Raw genomic sequence first — 15,309 nt, 5'->3', positions numbered from 1 at the left:
TCCAGATTTCATCTGAGGATATTTCCTTTTTCACCATAGCCCTCTACGGCGTTCCAAATATCACTTTGCCAATTCCACAAGAACTGTCTTAGCCAAAGGCTTCATGAGGGGAAAGCTGTAACTCTGTGAGATGATTTCACAGAACACAAAGAAGTTTCTCAGAAAGCTTCTTTCTCTTTGTTATCGGAGGATATTTCCTTTGGCCCTGTAGTCTTCAAAGGGATCCGAAATATCTGTTCTCAGATTCCACAGAAATAAGGCTAGCAAAGAGATCCACGAAATACAGATGTAACTCTGTGAGATGAATTAACAGAACACTAAGCAGTTTCTCAGAAAGCTTCTTTCCAGATTTCATCTGAGGATATTTCCTTTTTCACCATAGCCCTCTAGGGCATTCCAAATATCACTTTACCAATTCCACAAGAACTGTCTTAGCGAAAGGCTTCTTGAGGGGAAAGCTGTAACTCTGTGAGATGATTTCACAGAACACAAAGAAGGTTCTCAGAAAGCTTCTTTCTCTTTGTTATCGGAGGATATTTCCTTTGGCCCTATAGTCTTCAAAGGGATCCGAAATATCTGTTCTCAGATTCCACAGAAATAAGGCTAGCAAAGAGATCCACGAAATACAGATGTAACTCTGTGAGATGAATTAACAGAACGCTAAGCAGTTTCTCAGAAAGCTTCTTTCCAGATTTCATCTGAGGATATTTCCTTTTTCACCATAGCCCTCTATGGGCTTCCAAATATCACTTTGCCAATTCCACAAGAACTGTCTTAGCGAAAGGCTTCTTGAGGGGAAAGCTGTAACTCTGTGAGATGATTTCACAGAACACAAAGAAGTTTCTCAGAAAGATTCTTTCTCTTTGTTAGCGGAGGATATTTCCTTTGGCCCTATAGTCTTCAAAGGGATCCGAATTATCTGTTCTCAGATTCCACAGAAATAAGGCTAGCAAAGAGAATCACGAAATACACATGTAATTCTGTGAGATGAATTAACAGAACACTAAGCAGTTTCTCAGAAAGCTTCTTTCCAGATTTCATCTGAGGATATTTCCTTTTTCACCATAGCCCTCTATGGGCTTCCAAATATCACTTTGCCAATTCCACAAGAACTGTCTTAGCGAAAGGCTTCTTGAGGGGAAAGCTGTCACTCTGTGAGATGATTTCACAGAACACAAAGAAGTTTCTCAGAAAGCTTCTTTCTCTTTGTTATCGGAGGATATTTCCTTTGGCCCTATAGTCTTCAAAGGGATCCGAAATAATTGTTCTCAGATTCCACAGAAATAAGTCTAGCAAAGAGATCCACGAAATACAGATGTAACTCTGTGAGATGAATTAACAGAACACTAAGCAGTTTCTCCGAAAGGTTCTTTCCAGATTTCATCTGAGGATACTTCCTTTTTCACCATAGCCCTCTAGGGCCTTCCAAATATCACTTTGACAATTCCACAAGAACTGTCTTAGCGAAAGGCTTCTTGAGGGGAAAGCTGTAACTCTGTGAGATGATTTCACAGAACACAAAGAAGTTTCTCAGAAAGCTTCTTTCTCTTTGTTATCGGAGGATATTTCCTTTGGCCCTGTAGTCTTCAATGGGATCTGAAATATCTGTTCTCAGATTCCACAGAAATAAGGCTAGCAAAGAGATCCAGGAAATACAGATGTAACTCTGTGAGATGAATTAACAGAACACTAAGCAGTTTCTCAGAAAGCTTCTTTCCAGATTTCATCTGAGGATATTTCCTTTTTCACCATAGCCCTCTAGGGCGTTCCAAATATCACTTTGCCAATTCCACAAGAACTGTATTAGTGAAAGGCTTCTTGAGGGGAAAGCTGTAACTCTGTGAGATGATTTCACAGAACACGAAGAAGTTTCTCAGAAAGCTTCTTTCTCTTTGTTATCGGAGGATATTTCCTTTGGCCCTACAGTCTTCAAAGGGATCCGAAATATCTGTTCTCAGATTCCACAAAAATTAGGCTAGGAAAGAGATCCACGAAATACAGATGTAACTCTGTGGGATGAATTAACAGAACACTAAGCAGTTTCTCAGAAAGCTTCTTTCCAGATTTCATCTGAGGATATTTCCTTTTTCACCATAGCCCTCTACGGCGTTCCAAATATCACTTTGCCAATTCCACAAGAACTGTCTTAGCCAAAGGCTTCATGAGGGGAAAGCTGTAACTCTGTGAGATGATTTCACAGAACACAAAGAAGTTTCTCAGAAAGCTTCTTTCTCTTTGTTATCGGAGGATATTTCCTTTGGCCCTATAGTCTTCAAAGGGATCCGAAATATCTGTTCTCAGATTCCACAGAAATAAGGCTAGCAAAGAGATCCACGAAATACAGATGTAACTCTGTGAGAAGAATTAACAGAACACTAAGCAGTTTCTCAGAAAGCTTCTTTCCAGATTTCATCTGAGGATATTTCCTTTTTCACCATAGCCCTCTAGGGCATTCCAAATATCACTTTGCCAATTCCACAAGAACTGTCTTAGCGAAAGGCTTCTTGAGGGGAAAGCTGTAACTCTGTGAGATGATTTCACAGAACACAAAGAAGTTTCTCAGAAAGCTTGTTTCTCTTTGTTATTGGAGGATATTTCCTTTGGCTCTATAGTCTTCAAAGGGATGGGAAATATCTGTTCTCAGATTCCACAGAAATAAGGCTACCAAAGAGATCCACGAAATACAGATGTAACTCTGTGAGATGAATTAACAGAACACTAAGCAGTTTCTCAGAAAGCTTCTTTCCAGATTTCATCTGAGGATATTTCCTTTTTCAACATAGGCCTCTACGGCGTTCCAAATATCACTTTGCCAATTCCAAAAGAACTGTCTTAGCGAAAGACTTCTTGAGGGGAAAGCTGTAACTCTGTGAGATGATTTCACAGAACACAAAGAAGTTTCTCAGAAAGCTTCCTTCTCTTTGTTATCGGAGGATATTTCCTTTGGCCCTATAGTCTTCAAAGGGATCCGAAATATCTGTTCTCAGATTCCACAGAAATAAGGCTAGCAAAGAGATCCACGAAATACAGATGTAACTCTGTGAGATGAATTAACAGAACACTAAGCAGTTTCTCAGAAAGCTTCTTTCCAGATTTCATCTGAGGATATTTCCTTTTTCACCATAGCCCTCTAGGGCGATCCAAATATCACTTTGCCAATTCCTCAAGAACTGTCTTAGTGAAAGGCTTCTTGAGGGGAAAGCTGTAACTCTGTGAGATGATTTCACAGAACACAAAGAAGTTTCTCAGAAAGCTTCTTTCTCTTTGTTATCGGAGGATATTTCCTTTGGCCCTATAGTCTTCAAAGGGATGGGAAATATCTGTTCTCAGATTCCACAGAAATTAGGCTAACAAAGAGATCCACGAAATACAGATGTAACTCTGTGAGATGAATTAACAGAACACTAAGCAGTTTCTCAGAAAGCTTCTTTCCAGATTTCATCTGAGGATATTTCCTTTTTCACCATAGCCCTCTACGGAGTTCCAAATATCACTTTGCCAATTCCACAAGAACTGTCTTAGCCAAAGGCTTCATGAGGGGAAAGCTGTAACTCTGTGAGATGATTTCACAGAACACAAAGAAGTTTCTCAGAAAGCTTCTTTCTCTTTGTTATCGGAGGATATTTCCTTTGGCCCTATAGTCTTCAAAGGGATCCGAAATATCTGTTCTCAGATTCCACAGAAATAAGGCTAGCAAAGAGATCCACGAAATACAGATGTAACTCTGTGAGATGAATTAACAGAACACTAAGCAGTTTCTCAGAAAGCTTCTTTCCAGATTTCATCTGAGGATATTTCCTTTTTCACCATAGCCCTCTAGGGCATTCCAAACATCACTTTGCCAATTCCACAAGAACTGTCTTAGCGAAAGGCTTCTTGAGGGGAAAGCTGTAACTCTGTGAGATGATTTCACAGAACACAAAGAAGTTTCTCAGAAAGCTTGTTTCTCTTTGTTATTGGAGGATATTTCCTTTGGCTCTATAGTCTTCAAAGGGATGGGAAATATCTGTTCTCAGATTCCACAGAAATAAGGCTACCAAAGAGATCCACGAAATACAGATGTAACTCTGTGAGATGAATTAACAGAACACTAAGCAGTTTCTCAGAAAGCTTCTTTCCAGATTTCATCTGAGGATATTTCCTTTTTCACCATAGCCCTCTAGGGCGATCCAAATATCACTTTGCCAATTCCTCAAGAACTGTCTTAGTGAAAGGCTTCTTGAGGGGAAAGCTGTAACTCTGTGAGATGATTTCACAGAACACAAAGAAGTTTCTCAGAAAGCTTCTTTCTCTTTGTTACCGGAGGATATTTCCTTTGGCCCTATAGTCTTCAAAGGGATGGGAAATATCTGTTCTCAGTTTCCACAGAAAAAAGGCTAGCAAAGAGATCCACGAAATACAGATGTAACTCTGTGAGATGAATTAACAGAACACTAAGCAGTTTCTCAGAAAGCTTCTTTCCAGATTTCATCTGAGGATATTTCCTTTTTCACCATAGACCTCTATGGGCTTCCAAATATCACTTTGCCAATTCCACAACAAGTGTCTTAGCGAAAGGCTTCTTGAGGGGAAAGCTGTAAGTCTGTGATATGATTTCATAGAACACAAAGAAGTTTCTCAGAAAGCTTCTTTCTCTTTGTTATCGGAGGATATTTCCTTTGGCCCTATAGTCTTCAAAGGGATCCGAAATATCTGTTCTCAGATTCCACAGAAATAAGGGTAGCAAAGAGATCCACGAAATACAGATGTAACTCTGTGAGATAAATTAACAGAACACAAAGCAGTTTCTCAGAAAGCTTCTTTCCAGATTTCATCTGAGGATATTTCCTTTTTCACCATAGCCCTCTAGGGCATTCCATATATCACTTTGCCAATTCCACAAGAACTGTCTTAGCGAAAAGCTTCCTGAGGGCAAAGCTGTAACACTGTGAGATGATTTCACAGAACACAAAGAAGTTTCTCAGAAAGCTTCTTTCTCTTCGTTATCGGAGGATATTTCCTTTGGCCCTATAGTCTTCAATGGGATCCGAAATATTTGTTCTCAGATTCCACAGATATAAGGCTAGCAAAGAGATCCACGAAATACAGATGTAACTCAGTGAGATGAATTAACAGAACACTAAGCAGTTTCTCAGAAAGCTTCTTTCCAGATTTCATCTTAGGATATTTCCTTTTTCACCATAGGCCTCTACGGCGTTCTAAATATCACTTTGCCAATTCCACAAGAACTGTCTTAGCGAAAGGCTTCTTGAGGGGAAAGCTGTAACTCTGTGAGATGATTTCACAGAACACAAAGAAGTTTCTCAGAAAGCTTCTTTCTCTTTGTTACCGGAGGATATTTCCTTTGGCCCTATAGTCTTCAAAGGGATGGGAAATATCTGTTCTCAGTTTCCACAGAAAAAAGGCTAGCAAAGAGATCCACGAAATACAGATGTAACTCTGTGAGATGAATTAACAGAACACTAAGCAGTTTCTCAGAAAGCATCTTTCCAGATTTCATTTGAGAATATTTCCTTTTTCACCATAGCCCTCTATGGGCTTCCAAATATCACTTTGCCAATTCCACAAGAACTGTCTTAGCGAAAGGCTTCTTGGGGGGAAAGCAGTAACTCTGTGAGATGATTTCATAGAACACAAAGAAGTTTCTCAGAAAGCTTCTTTCTCTTTGTTATCGGAGGATATTTCCTTTGGCCCTATAGTCTTCAAAGGGATCCGAAATATCTGTTCTCAGATTCCACAGAAATAAGGCTAGCAAAGAGATCCACGAAATACAGATGTAACTCTGTGAGATGAATTAACAGAACACTAAGCAGTTTCTCAGAAAGCTTCTTTCCAGATTTCATCTGAGGATATTTCCTTTTTCTCCATAGCCCTCTAAGGGATTCCAAATATCACTTTGCCAATTCCACAAGAACTGACTTAGCGAAAAGCTTCTTGAGGGGAAAGTTGTAACTCTGTGAGATGATTTCACAGAACACAAAGAAGTTTCTCAGAAAGCTTCTTTCTCTTTGTTATCGGAGGATATTTCCTTTGGCCCTATAGTCTTCAAAGGGATCCGAAATATCTGTTCTCAGATTCCACAGAAATAAGGCTAGCAAAGAGATCCATGAGATACAGATGTAACTCTGGGAGTGGAAGTCACATATCACAGAGCAGTTTCTCAGAAAGCTTCTTTACAGATTTCATCTGAGGATATTTCCTTTTTCACCATAGCCCTCTAGGGCGTTGCAAATATCACTTTGCCAATTCCACAAGAACTGTCTTAGCGAAAGGCTTCTTGAGGGGAAAGCTGTAACTCTGTGAGATGATTTCACAGAACACAAAGAAGTTTCTCAAAAAGCTTCTTTCTCTTTGTTATCGGAGGATATTTCCTTTGGCCCTATAGTCTTCAAAGGGATCCGAAATATCTGTTCTCAGATTCCACAGAAATAAGGCTAGCAAAGAGATCCACGAAATACAGATGTAACACTGTGAGATGAATTAACAGAACACTAAGAAGTTTCTCAGAAAGCTTCTTTCCAGATTTCATCTGAGGATATTTCCTTTTTCACCATAGCCCTCTATGTCATTCCAAATATCACTTTGCGAATTCCACAAGAACTGTCTTAGTGAAAGGCTTCTTGAGGGGAAAGCTGTAACTCTGTGAGATGATTTCACAGAACACAAAGAAGGTTCTCAGAAAGCTTCTTTCTCTTTGTTATCGGAGGATATTTCCTTTGGCCCTATAGTCTTCAAAGATATCCGAAATATCTGTTCTCAGATTTCACAGAAATAAGGCTAGCAAAGAGATCCACGAAATACAGATGTAACTCTGTGAGATGAATTAACAGAACACTAAGCAGTTTCTCAGAAAGCTTCTTTCCAGCTTTCATCTGAGGATATTTCCTTTTTCACCATAGTCCTCTAGGGCGTTCCAAATATCACATTGCCAATTCCACAAGAACTGTCTTAGCGAAAGGCTTCTTGAGGGGAAAGCTGTATCTCTGTGAGATGATTTCACAGAACACAAAGAAGTTTCTCAGAAAGCTTCTTTCTCTTTGTTATCGGAGGATATTTCCTTTGGCCCTATAGTCTTCAATGGGATCCGAAATATCTGTTCTCAGATTCCACAGAAATAAGGCTAGCAAAGAGATCCACGAAATACAGATGTAACTCTGTGAGATGAATTAACAGAACACTAAGCAGTTTCTCAGAAAGCTTCTTTCCAGATTTCATCTGAGGATATTTCCTTTTTCAGCATAGCCCACTATGGCGATGCAAATATCACTTTGCCAATTCCTCAAGAACTGTCTAAGCGAAAGTCTTCTTGAGGGGAAAGCTGTAACTCTGTGAGATGATTTCACAGAACACAAAGAAGTTTCTCAGAAAGCTTCTTTCTCTTTGTTATCGGAGGATATTTCCTTTGGCCCTATAGTCTTCAAAGGGATGGGAAATATCTGTTCTCAGATTCCACAAAATTAGGCTAGCAAAGAGATCCACGAAATACAGATGTAACTCTGTGAGATGAATTAACAGAACACTAAGCAGTTTCTCAGAAAGCTTCTTTCCAGATTTCATCTGAGGATATTTCCTTTTTCACCATAGCCCTCTATGGGTTTCCAAATATCACTTTGCCAATTCCACAAGAACTGTCTTAGCAAAAGGCTTCTTGAGGGGAAAGCAGTAACTCTGTGAGATGATTTCATAGAACACAAAGAAGTTTCTCAGAAAGCTTCTTTCTCTTTGTTATCGGAGGATATTTCCTTTGGCCCTATAGTCTTCAAAGGGATCCTAAATATCTGTTCTCAGATTCCACAGAAATAAGGCTAGCAAAGAGATCCACGTAATACAGATGTAACTCTGTGAGATGAATTAACAGAACACTAAGCAGTTTCTCAGAAAGCTTCTTTCCAGATTTCATCTGAGGATATTTCCTTTTTCACAATAGCCCTCTAAGGGATTCCAAATATCACTTTGCCAATTCCACAAGAACTGTCTTAGCGAAAAGCTTCTTGAGGGGAAAGTTGTAACTCGGTGAGATGATTTCACAGAACACAAAGAAGTTTCTCAGAAAGCTTCTTTCTCTTTGTTATCGGAGGATATTTCCTTTGGCCCTATTGTCTTCAATGGGATCCGAAATATCTGTTCTCAGATTCCACAGAAATAAGGCTAGCAAAGAGATCCACGAAATACAGATGTAACTCTGTGAGATGAATTAACAGAACACTAAGCAGTTTCTCAGAAAGCTTCTTTCCAGATTTCATGTGAGGATATTTCCTTTTTCACCATAGCCCTGTAGGGCGATCCAAATATAACTTTGCCAATTCCTCAAGAACTGTCTTCGTGAAAGGCTTCTTGAGGGGAAAGCTGTAACTCTGTGAGATGATTTCACAGAACACAAAGAAGTTTCTCAGAAAGCTTCTTTCTCATTGTTATCGGAGGATATTTCCTTTGGCCCTACAGTCTTCAATGGGATCCGAAATATCTGTTCTCAGATTCCACAGAAATAAGGCTAGCAAAGAGATCCACGAAATACAGAGGTAACTCTGTGAGATGAATTAACAGAACCCTAAGCAGTTTCTCAGAAAGCTTCTTTCCAGATTTCATCTGAGGATATTTCCTTTTTCACCATAGCCCTCTATGGCGTTCCAAATATCACTTTGCCAATTCCACAAAAACTGTCTTAGCGAAGGGCTTCTTGAGGGTAAAGCTGTAACTCTGTGAGATGATTTCACAGAACACAAAGAAGTTTCTCAGAAAGCTTCTTTCTCTTTGTTATCGGAGGATATTTCCTTTGGCCCTATTGTCTTCAAAGGGATCCGAAATATCTGTTCTCAGATTCCACAGAAATAAGGCTAGCAAAGAGATCCACGAAATACAGATGTAACTCTGTGAGATGAATTAACAGAACACTAAGCAGTTTCTCAGAAAGCTTCTTTCCAGATTTCATCTGAGGATATTTCCTTTTTCACCATAGCCCTCTATGGCCTTCCAAATATCACTTTGCCAATTCCACAAGAACTGTCTTAGCGAAAGGCTTCTTGAGGGGAAAGCTGTAACTCTGTGAGATGATTTCACAGAACACAAAGAAGTTTCTCCGAAAGCTTCTTTCTCTTTGTTATCGGAGGATATTTACTTTGGCCCTATAGTCTTCAAAGGGATGGGAAATATCTGTTCTCAGATTCCACAGAAATTAGGCTAGCAAACAGATCCATGAAATACAGATGTAACTCTGTGAGATGAATTAACAGAACAATAAGCAGTTTCTCAGAAAGCTTGTTTCCAAATTTCATCTGAGGATATTTCCTTTTTCACCGTAGCCCTCTATGGGCTTCCAAATATCACTTTCCCAATTCCACAAGAACTGTCTTAGCGAAAGGCTTCTTGAGGGGAAAGCTGTAACTCTGTGAGATGATTTCACAGAACACAAAGAAGTTTCTCAGAAAGCTTCTTTGTCTTTGTTATCGGAGGATATTTCCTTTGGCTCTATATGCTTCAAAGGGATGGGAAATATCTGTTCTCAGATTCCACAGAAATAAGGCTAGCAAAGAGATCCACGAAATACAGATGTAACTCTGTGAGATGAATTAACAGAACACTAAGCAGTTTCTCAGAAAGCTTCTTTCCAGATTTCATCTGAGGTTATTTCCTTTTTCACCATAGCCCTCTATGGGCTTCCAAATATCACTTTGCCAATTCCACAAGAACTGTCTTAGCGAAAGGCTTCTTGAGGGGAAAGCTGTAAGTCTTTGAGATGATTTCATAGAACACGAAGAAGTTTCTCAGAAAGCTTCTTTCTCTTTGTTATCGGAGGATATTTCCTTTGGCCCTATAGTCTTCAAAGGGATCCGAAATATCTGTTCTCAGATTCCACAGAAATAAGGCTAGCAAAGAGATCCACAAAATACAGATGTAATTCTGTGAGATAAATTAACAGAACCCAAAGCAGTTTCTCAGAAAGCTTCTTTCCAGATTTCATCTGAGGATATTTCCTTTTTCACCATAGCCCTCTAGGGCATTCCATATATCACTTTGCCAATTCCACAAGAACTGTCTTAGCGAAAAGCTTCTTGAGGGCAAAGCTGTAACTCTGTGAGATGATTTCACAGAACACAAAGAAGTTTCTCAGAAAGCTTCTTTCTCTTCATTATCGGAGGATATTTCCTTTGGCCCTATAGTATTCAAAGATATCCGAAATATCTGTTCTCAGATTCCACAGATATAAGGCTAGCAAAGAGATCCACGAAATACAGATGTAACTCTGTGAGATGAATTAACAGAACACTAAGCAGTTTCTCAGAAAGCTTCTTTCCAGATTTCATCTGAGGATATTTCCTTTTTCACCATAGGCCTTTACGGCGTTCCAAATATCACTTTGCCAATTCCACAAGAACTGTCTTAGCGAAAGGCTTCTTGAGGGGAAAGCTGTAACTCTGTGAGATGATTTCACAGAACACAAAGAAGTTTCTCAGAAAGCTTCTTTCTCTTTGTTACCGGAGGATATTTCCTTTGGCCCTATAGTCTTCAAAGGGTTCCGAAATATCTGTTCTCAGTTTCCACAGAAATAAGGCTAGCAAAGAGATCCACGAAATACAGATGTAACCCTGTGAGATGAATTAACAGAACACTAAGCAGTTTCTCAGAAAGCTTCTTTCCAGATTTCATCTGAGGATACTTCCTTTTTCACCATAGCCCTCTATGGCCTTCCAAATATCACTTTGCCAATTCCACAAGAACTGTCTTACCGAAAGGCTTCTTGAGGGGAAAGCTGTAACTCTGTGAGATGATTTCACAGAACACAAAGAAGTTTCTCAGAAAGCTTCTTTCTCTTTGTTATCGGAGGATATTTCCTTTGGCCCTATAGTCTTCAATGGGATCCGAAATATCTGTTCTCAGATTCCACAGAAATAAGGCTAGCAAAGAGATACACGAAATACAGATGTAACTCTGTGAGATGAATTAACAGAACACTAAGCAGTTTCTCAGAAAGCTTCTTTCCAGATTTCATCTGAGGATACTTCCTTTTTCACCACAGGCCTCTACGGCGTTCCAAATATCACTTTGCCAATTCCACAAGAACTGTCTTAGCGAAAGGCTTCTTGAGGGGAAAGCTGTAACTCTGCGATATGATTTCACAGAACACAAAGAAGTTTCTCAGAAAGCTTCCTTCTCTTTGTTATCTGAGGATATTTCCTTTGGCCCTATAGTCTTCAAAGGGATCCGAAATATCTGTTCTCAGATTCCACAGAAATAGGGCTAGCAAAGAGATCCACGAAATACAGATGTAACTCGGTGAGATGAATTAACAGAACACTAAGCAGTTTCTCAGAAAGCTTCTTTCCAGATTTCATCTGAGGATATTTCCTTTTTCACCATAGCCCTCTAGGGCCTTCCAAATATCACTTTGCCAATTCCACAATAACTGTCTTAGCGAAAGGCTTCTTGAGGGGAAAGCTGTAACTCTGTGAGATGATTTCACAGAACACAAAGAAGTTTCTCAGAAAGCTTCTTTCTCTTTGTTATCGGAGGATATTTCCTTTGGCCCTATAGTCTTCAAAGGGATCCGAAATATCTGTTCTCAGATTCCACAGAAATAAGGCTAGCAAAGAGATCCACGAAATACAGATGTAACTCTGTGAGATGAATTAACAGAACACTAAGCAGTTTCTCAGAAAGCTTCTTTCCAGATTTCATCTGAGGATATTTCCTTTTTCGCCGTAGCCCTCTATGGCGATCCAAATATCACTTTGCCAATTCCTCAAGAACTGTCTTAGTGAAAGGCTTCTTGAGGGGAAAGCTGTAACTCTGTGAGATGATTTCACAGAACACAAAGAAGTTTCTCAGAAAGCTTCTTTCTCTTTGTTATCGGAGGATATTTCCTTTGGCCCAATAGTCTTCAAAGGGATGGGAAATATCTGTTCTCAGATTCCACAGAAATTAGGCTAGCAAAGAGATCCACGAAATACAGATGTAACTCTGTGAGATGAATTAACAGAACACTAAGCAGTTTCTCAGAAAGCTTCTTTCCAGATTTCATCTGAGGATATTTCCTTTTTCACCTTAGCCCTCTATGGCGTTCCAAATATCACTTTGCCAATTCCACAAGAACTGTCTTAGCGAAAGGCTTCTTGAGGGTAAAGCTGTAACTCTGTGAGATGATTTCATAGAACACAAAGAAGTTTCTCAGAAAGCGTCTTTCTCTTTGTTATCGGAGGATATTTCCTTTGGCCCTATAGTTTTCAATGGGATCCGAAATATCTGTTCTCAGATTCCACAGAAATAAGGCTAGCAAACAGATCCACGAAATACAGATGTAACTCTGTGAGATGAATTAACAGAACACTAAGCAGTTTCTCAGAAAGCTTCTTTCCAGATTTCATCTGAGGATATTTCCTTTTTCACCATAGCCCTCTATGGCATTCCAAATATCACTTTGCCAATTCCACAAGAACTGTCTTAGCGAAAGGCTTCTTGAGGGCAAAGCTGTAACTCTGTGAGATGATTTCACAGAACACAAAGAAGTTTCTCAGAAAGCTTCTTTCTCTTTGTTATCGGAGGATATTTCCTTTGGCCCTATAGTCTTCAATGGGATCCGAAATATCAGTTCTCAGATTCCACAGAAATAAGGCTAGCAAAGAGATCCACGAAATACAGATGTAACTCTGTGAGATGAATTAACAGAACACTAAGCAGTTTCTCAGAAAGCTTCTTTCCAGATTTCATCTGAGGATATTTCCTTTTTCACCATAGGCCTCTACGGCGTTCCAAATATCACTTTGCCAATTCCACAAGAACTGTCTTAGCGAAAGGCTTCTTGAGGGGAAAGCTGTAACTCTGCGAGATGATTTCACAGAACACAAAGAAGTTTCTCAGAAAGCTTCCTTCTCTTTGTTATCGGAGGATATTTCCTTTGGCCCTATAGTCTTCAAAGGGATCCGAAATATCTGTTCTCAGATTCCACAGAAATAAGGCTAGCAAAGAGATCCATGAGATACAGATGTAACTCTGGGAGTGGAAGTCACATATCACAGAGCAGTTTCTCAGAAAGCTTCTTTCCAGATTTCATCTGAGGATATTTCCTTTTTCACCGTAGCCCTCTCTGGCGTTCCAAATATCACTTTGCCAATTCCACAAAAACTGTCTTAGCAAAAGGCTTCTAGAGGGGAAACCTGTAACTCTGTGAGATGATTTCACAGAACACGAAGAAGTTTCTCAGAAAGCTTCTTTCTCTTTGTTATCGGAGGATATTTCCTTTGGCCCTATAGTCTTCAAAGGGATCCGAAATATCAGTTCTCAGATTCCACAGAAATAAGGCTAGCAAAGAGATCCACGAAATACAGATGTAACTCTGTGAGATGAATTAACAAAACACTAAGCAGTTTCTCAGAAAGCTTCTTTCCAGATTTCATCTGAGGATATTTCCTTTTTCACCATAGCCCTCTATGGCGATCCAAATATCACTTTGCCAATTCCTCAAGAACTATCTTAGTGAAAGGCTTCTTGAGGGGAAAGCTGTAACTCTGTGAGATGATTTCACAGAACACAAAGAAGTTTCTCAGAAAGCTTCTTTCTCTTTGTTATCGGAGGATATTTCCTTTGGCCCTATAGTCTTCAATGGGATCCGAAATATCTGTTCTCAGATTCCACAGAAAGAAGGCTAGCAAAGAGATCCACGAAATACAGATGTAACTCTGTGAGATGAATTAACAGAACACTAAGAAGTTTCTCAGAAAGCTTCTTTCCAGATTTCATCTGAGGATATTTCCTTCTTCACCATAGCCCTCTATGGCGTTCCAAATATCACTTTGCCAATTCCACAAGAACTGTCTTAGCGAAAGGCTTCTTGAGGGGAAAGCTGTAACTCTGTGAGATGATTTCACAGAACACAAAGAAGTTTCTCAGAAAGCTTCTTTCTCTTTGTTATCGGAGGATATTTCCTTTGGCCCTATAGTCTTCAAAGGGATCCGAAATATCTGTTCTCAGATTCCACAGAAATAAGGCTAGCAAAGAGATCCACGAAATACAGATGTAACTCTGTGAGATGAATTAACAGAACACTAAGCAGTTTCTCAGAAAGCTTCTTTCCAGATTTCATCTGAGGATATTTCCTTTTTCGCCGTAGCCCTCTATGGCGATCCAAATATCACTTTGCCAATTCCTCAAGAACTGTCTTAGTGAAAGGCTTCTTGAGGGGAAAGCTGTAACTCTGTGAGATGATTTCACAGAACACAAAGAAGTTTCTCAGAAAGCTTCTTTCTCTTTGTTATCGGAGGATATTTCCTTTGGCCCAATAGTCTTCAAAGGGATGGGAAATATCTGTTCTCAGATTCCACAGAAATTAGGCTAGCAAAGAGATCCACGAAATACAGATGTAACTCTGTGAGATGAATTAACAGAACACTAAGCAGTTTCTCAGAAAGCTTCTTTCCAGATTTCATCTGAGGATATTTCCTTTTTCACCTTAGCCCTCTATGGCGTTCCAAATATCACTTTGCCAATTCCACAAGAACTGTCTTAGCGAAAGGCTTCTTGAGGGTAAAGCTGTAACTCTGTGAGATGATTTCATAGAACACAAAGAAGTTTCTCAGAAAGCGTCTTTCTCTTTGTTATCGGAGGATATTTCCTTTGGCCCTATAGTTTTCAATGGGATCCGAAATATCTGTTCTCAGATTCCACAGAAATAAGGCTAGCAAACAGATCCACGAAATACAGATGTAACTCTGTGAGATGAATTAACAGAACACTAAGCAGTTTCTCAGAAAGCTTCTTTCCAGATTTCATCTGAGGATATTTCCTTTTTCACCATAGCCCTCTATGGCATTCCAAATATCACTTTGCCAATTCCACAAGAACTGTCTTAGCGAAAGGCTTCTTGAGGGCAAAGCTGTAACTCTGTGATTGATTTCACAGAACACAAAGAAGTTTCTCAGAAAGCTTCTTTCTCTTTGTTATCGGAGGATATTTCCTTTGGCCCTATAGTCTTCAATGGGATCCGAAATATCAGTTCTCAGATTCCACAGAAATAAGGCTAGCAAAGAGATCCACGAAATACAGATGTAACTCTGTGAGATGAATTAACAGAACACTAAGCAGTTTCTCAGAAAGCTTCTTTCCAGATTTCATCTGAGGATATTTCCTTTTTCACCATAGGCCTCTACGGCGTTCCAAATATCACTTTGCCAATTCCACAAGAACTGTCTTAGCGAAAGGCTTCTTGAGGGGAAAGCTGTAACTCTGCGAGATGATTTCACAGAACACAAAGAAGTTTCTCAGAAAGCTTCCTTCTCTTTGTTATCGGAGGATATTTCCTTTGGCCCTATAGTCTTCAAA

Source organism: Macaca mulatta, chromosome 13, assembly GCF_049350105.2.
Source record: "Macaca mulatta isolate MMU2019108-1 chromosome 13, T2T-MMU8v2.0, whole genome shotgun sequence".
In the NCBI taxonomy this organism is placed as follows: Eukaryota; Metazoa; Chordata; class Mammalia; order Primates; family Cercopithecidae; genus Macaca; species Macaca mulatta.
The sequence above is the reverse complement of the archived record's forward strand: the minus strand, read 5'-3'. Positions refer to the sequence as shown.